Genomic DNA, 5893 nt, shown 5'->3' on the forward strand with positions numbered 1-5893 from the left:
ATAAAAAATAAAGGTGCCCACCCATGTTTATTGCTGCTTTATCCACAATTGGAAAGACATGGAAACAGCCCAAATGCCCAAAAGTGGATGACTGGATTAAAAAGATGTGTTACATATACACAATGGAATAATACTCAGCAACCAAAAAAAAAAAAAAGAAACACACATGCCTTTTGCAGCAACTTGGATAAAGCTGGAAGGGATCATGCTTAGTGAAATAATCCAGAAAGAAAGGGGAAAATACCAGATGGTTTCTCTCATAGCAGGAATATAATGGAACAGGTGAGAAAATAATGACAATGATGACCAGCTATATACCAGAGACATTTTGTGGGCATGGAGTGGGGAAAGGGATCAAAGACAGTGGGAGGGGGGGGGAAATACACTGGACTATGGTGATGGCACATGGGTGATTTGGTGATGGGAAACCCAAGGGGATTGCAACTGAGATGAAAAAATGCAAAAAAAATATGTAAAAATAAACTATTATAAAATTAAAAATAATAAATAAATGTGCCCAACTTAATAAAAAGTTACAGAAATTAGAATTCCCTATGATCTAAGATGGAATCCTATACAAGTTCTCTAAAATAACAAGTAAATGTGGTGGTTTGAGATATTCAAGGCAAGAAACTAAAATCACATGATTTTCTGAGGTCTCTTTTCACTTTTAAATTCTGCAAATAAACAAAATTTAGGCACACAGTTTTTGGAGGAAACTATACACTTTAAACTTTTTTAAAGCAAATAGTATTAACAGTTCAAAAACTATGGATTTGGCATGAAGAGTCTAAATTAGTTACAAAAATCTGTGATAATATAAAATTCAATTTAGAAATAACGTAAGTAACACATCAAAACAACCGGCAATATCTTCATTTGAATTTTAACTGCTGCATACTGATTGGATTAGCCCTCCCACAAAAAACTAATCTAGTTTTTATTTAATAATTTCCTCTGAAAATAGAAAGAAAAATACAATCTAAACAAATTTTAGTAAAGTGCAGTGATTAAGAACATAGCTTTAGAAAAATCAGCTCTGTATTAGAATTTTACTCTTCTCCTTACCAGCTCTTTACCCAGGCACATTTCATAACTCCAAGCTCAGTTTTCTCATTCCAAAAAGCAGTTCCTATTTCGTAGAGTTGTTGTAAGGATTAAATGAGATCATCACATTTAACTAAAAGCACAATACATGGTAACATTTTATGTCAGCATACAGATACATATAAACAAATAAATTACATGTATAATTACATGTATAGAATACATGCCCTTTTATTATACAGATAATGGTGACCTTCCAACAACATCCTAGTTTTGGAACCTTGAAATATGTTATATTACATGGCAAAGAATGAAAGTTTGCAGATGGAATTAAGATTATTATTGAGTAGACTTAATCAGAGGAAGAATATCCTGGATTTTCTGGATATTCTGGGCCCATGGTAAGCACAAGGCCCTTTACAAATGGAAGAGGGAGGCAATAGAGGAGAGTCATAGATAAGCCTGTGTCAGGGAGATGCAATGTTGCTGCCTTTGAAGGTGGGAAAAGGATCCACCAGCCAAGGAATCTAGATTACCTTCTACAGGAAAAGGCAAAGAAATGGATTCACTTCTAAGCCACCCCAACCCCACCCCTGGAAAGAGTGCAATCTTTCCAACACATTAATTTTAGCCCAATAACACCACACCAGTGTTATGCTTCTAAGCCTCCAGAATTAGAATAGATTTGTGGTGTTTTCAGTTTCTATGTCTGTGGTCCTTTATTACAGCAGCAGATGTCAGAAAGACATCAGGAGCTCTACAAAAGGTATAGAGAATTGCCTTTTTTTCCTCCAGCTTTGAAAACCATGTTAGTTCATAATTTTTCTTATTTCTGTTTTCTTTATATAACTACTTGCAAGAGTTTCATTTACAGTGCAAGAAGAATATCCTTTAAGGAATGCAATGGAAGTGCTTGTTGGCTAACAGTTTAATCTTTGTATTCCTTGATGATGGCAGCTGACAATTACAAGAGATAATTTTACTTAAGTAGTATCCAGTTTCTCATGAGCTTTTGTTTGTCTTTAGACACCTGAGAGTATCATACAATTCAGCTGAATTAACAAAATCTGTGACTAAGAGGAGGGACCCTGTGGCTCCAGAGAGTCAAGGACAGACATGTCCACAGGACATAGGCCACACTCACCACAAGCATCCTATGTCTTCTCAACTCTGTCAGAATCACACTATGTATATTATTACCTGTAATCCTCATTGGCATGCCATCATTAACTCCATTTTACAGATAAAGAGATAGGAATTTAAAGAGGGGAAAAGACCATTTGCAGGTCACACAGCAGGAAGATTGACAGAGTGAGTCCATTTGATTAGAATCCCATGATCTTTACAGAGCACATCAGAACCTCCAATGTCACTGATAGTGCCTAGGGAAAGACATCAAGGACTGGATATAGAAGAGTTTACAAATGCAAATGCCTAAACTACATGGGAGGTACCACATATGCTAAATATCAGAAGAGGAGAAAGTGAGATGATAAATGGCAACTGACAACTAGTCTCAGTGAGTGGCAAGTAAGGGTGGATGACATGACCCCCTTTAAAGGGAACAGCTGACAATTGCTACCAGCTGACTGTTACTATGTCAGAGCACAGGTTCAATGTTGCCAGGTAAATTAACTTTTCAATAAAAGCTAGCAAAATACATTGTGAATATACAAATGTCAAATGGCATTATTTCAAAAATATTAGGAACTAATCCAGATTTTATTAAAACACCATTCAAGGGCCCTCCCTGGTGGTGCAAGGGATTAAAGCTTAGCAATATAAAGTTATCCACAGCCACAGCAACAAGAGTTGGATCCCTGGCCAGCGAGGTGACCTGTCTCGCCATCTACTCCCCTCAGCAGTGTACTTCAGTCAGTCTGCCTGTTTTGTTTCTCACTCTGTCTCTGGTGAATCCTTTCACTCTTATACCTCTGTCCTGTACCCCAGTTCTTGTATGCATAAATAAATAAATAAATAAATCTGTAATCAAAACACTTGTTCAAGCAAAGAAACCACATCTATCAAGCAAATTGACTTCAAAGGCTGCACTTTGAGACAAGTAGTATAGACCCTAGGGATCAATACTGATCTAAAGAGTACTCTGTCATCATGCTAAAATGAAAGATACAGAAAAGATACTAGAGCTGCAATGAGCTTTAGTGAAGTAAGTGCTCGAATCTAAGAACAACAGAGACTTATTCTAGGGTACTGAGGCACATCAAAGAAGGGAATACGACTCAACTTTCCCACAGAATCTTCTTAATGAGACTTGTCTAACCATAATTAAAGTGACTTTAAATATATTAAACCACCTTTTATTTCCCCCTTCTTTCTTTTGTTAATATATAAGCTCTTTTGTGCAAAGAGATTATGCTTATTTACCATATTTCTACACTGATCATTGATAACCAGGTTATATTAATTTTCATAGCAAACAGTTTAATATCATGAATCCAATGTTATACATATATATACAAATATTAGCATATTATTTGTAGAGCAGAATGAAATGGTATGACTAGAAATATTTATTCAAAATAGTACAATATCAAAGAAAACAGTTAAAACTTACTCATACACATTTGAAGTACAAAGTTCTGACTTGAGGAACACAGAAATAGCTGCAGGAAACACTAAGGAGTGAGTGAACTGATGCAAGAGATTGCTACTATAGTAGGCATCATCTTCATGATTGTGATTTTTCTCAGCAATCCTGATGTAGCGCTGCAGGAGGCAGACAGCAGGATTGAACCTGGATTGGAAAAGTTCAAGAGAATGATAATGGAACAGAGGGAATGGACCATAAGCAGACCTTCACATTTATATTTGCAGAAAAATGAGGCTACAGGAATGGAGGACCTAGATACAGAGTGATGTTAACAAAACTTACCACACACTTATGCAATCAATATTATTTTTATGCTTTAGACTAAGTCACTAAATAATCATTTTCCAAAAAATTTAAAATATATTTCACAGCAACTTTTATTTTTATTTATTACTTCATGTAAAGAAAAATAAAAGCTATTTATTTATTTGTTCAATCATTCAATTATAGGCCAGAGAAATTCAGAGGGTGAGTGAATTCACCAGAGACAGAATGGGGAGCGCAACAAGCAGTTTTACTGAAACACACTACTAAGATTAGCAGTTGAGATGGCCAAAAAGGTGATAGCAGTGATACTTAACCCTAGGTGACCAGGGAGGCCCTTATAGCAACTTTTAGGTTTACAGTAAAATTGAGTAGAAAGTACAAGAGTGGTACATATTTTAATCAATGAAACTATATTGAAACATCATTATTACCCAAAGTCCATAGTTTATGTTAGGGTTTACTCTTGGTGTGGTGTATTCCATGGGTTTGGACAAATGTAAAATGAGTCATACCATTATAGAATCATACAGAATAGCTTCACTGCCCTAAAAATTCTCTGTGCTTCTTTGGTTCATCCCTCCCTCACTTCTAGGCCCTGGCAACCACTGATATTTTTACTGTTACCATAGTTTTGCCTATTGCAGGTTGTCATCTAGTCGGAATCACATAGAATAAAGCTGGATCACTCTAAAACCACACACAAAAAAAAAAACAAAAAATATAATAGAGATAGAAAAAACAGATCCAAAACAAAAAAGAAAAACACACAAAAAAAAACTGGCAATATGTTCTATGACATCAAAGTTAGAGATGTTTTTGGGAGGCTTGATCCTGATAGTAAAGGAAATACAAGCAAAAATAAGCAACTGGGATTGCCTCAAATTAGAAAGCTTTTTCCACAGTGAAAGGAAATATAAATCAATTAAAAAGATATCTCATCGAGTGGAAGAAGGTATTTACACACTACACAAGTAACAAGGGGTTAATATCCAAGGTAAATTAAAAAATCATACAATTAAAAAATAATGCAATTAATGAGTGGGCAGCTGATCTGAACAGACAGTCCACCAAAGAGGATCTCAGCAAGGCCAAGAGATACATGGAAAACTGTTCATTATCACTTTCAATAGAGAGCTGCAGGTCCAAACCACAATGAGATAGCATACCCTCGTGAGAATGGCATTCATTTCAAAGGCCTTCAACAAGTGCTGGACAGGATGTGGAGAAAGAGGAATCCTATTGCACTACTGTGAAATGTAAACTGTTACAGCCATTTTGGAAAGTTGATCTGGATTTTCCTTATAAAGCTAAAAATGTAAAAACCATATCACCCCACAATCCCACTTGTGAGCTATCCAAAAAAATCTATCCAAAAAATATAAAATCATAAACAAAAAATTATATGCTCTATGATGTTTATTACAGCATTATTGACAATAGCTATGTCATGCAAACAACCTAGGTGCCCTCCAATAGAAGGCTGGCTCAAGAAGATGTGGCATATCCACACAAATGGAATACTACTCAGCCACAAGGAAAAGTAAATGTTGCTATTCACAGAAAAATGGAAGGAGTTTGAAGGAATTAGGTATAATAAAGCAACTCAGAATGACAAAGACAAATATTGGAGTTACATGACAGATTATTCAACATTGAAAAATACAAATAAAAATGAGTGGACAATGATAAATGAAGTGCAGTCTCTGAGATTAAGAGGACGGAACTAGGAGGTCCTCCCTGGTGGCAGAACTGGTTACAGTGCAGCACTATGAAGCTATCTGCAAACACCGTAGCACAGTTTGATACCCCTGCCCAGGGTATGGGGGGGTTAGGGGGATGACCCACGTGGTGCAGCAGTCCTCTCCTGTCCCACCTGCTACTCTCCTCAGCAGTGTATTTCAGTCAATCCTCCTGTTCTGCTCTCCACTCTCTCTGGTGAATCCTCTCACCTCTTGCACCTTTGGCCTG

General features: G+C 36.3%; 1 long non-coding RNA gene across 2 annotated transcripts in view; it reads right to left on the minus strand.

Annotated features, from left to right (window-relative positions):
• Nucleotides 1–595: 595 nt before the first annotated feature.
• Nucleotides 596–5893, minus strand: part of LOC105853418 — a 22046-nt gene continuing 16748 nt past the window's right edge. The window contains exons 3-4 of one of the 2 annotated variants that reach the window (XR_001145283.1): nucleotides 3623–3802; nucleotides 596–2429 (exon numbers count right to left, since the gene is read on the minus strand). This is a non-coding gene — a long non-coding RNA (uncharacterized LOC105853418). Of the gene's footprint in view, nucleotides 2430–2987; nucleotides 3803–5893 lie in introns of those variants that run through there. The other variant, XR_001145282.1, reaches the window with a different exon arrangement.

This window comes from Condylura cristata, unplaced genomic scaffold, assembly GCF_000260355.1.
Source record: "Condylura cristata isolate star-nosed mole 26May11 unplaced genomic scaffold, ConCri1.0 scaffold00009, whole genome shotgun sequence".
Lineage (NCBI taxonomy): Eukaryota > Metazoa > Chordata > Mammalia > Eulipotyphla > Talpidae > Condylura > Condylura cristata.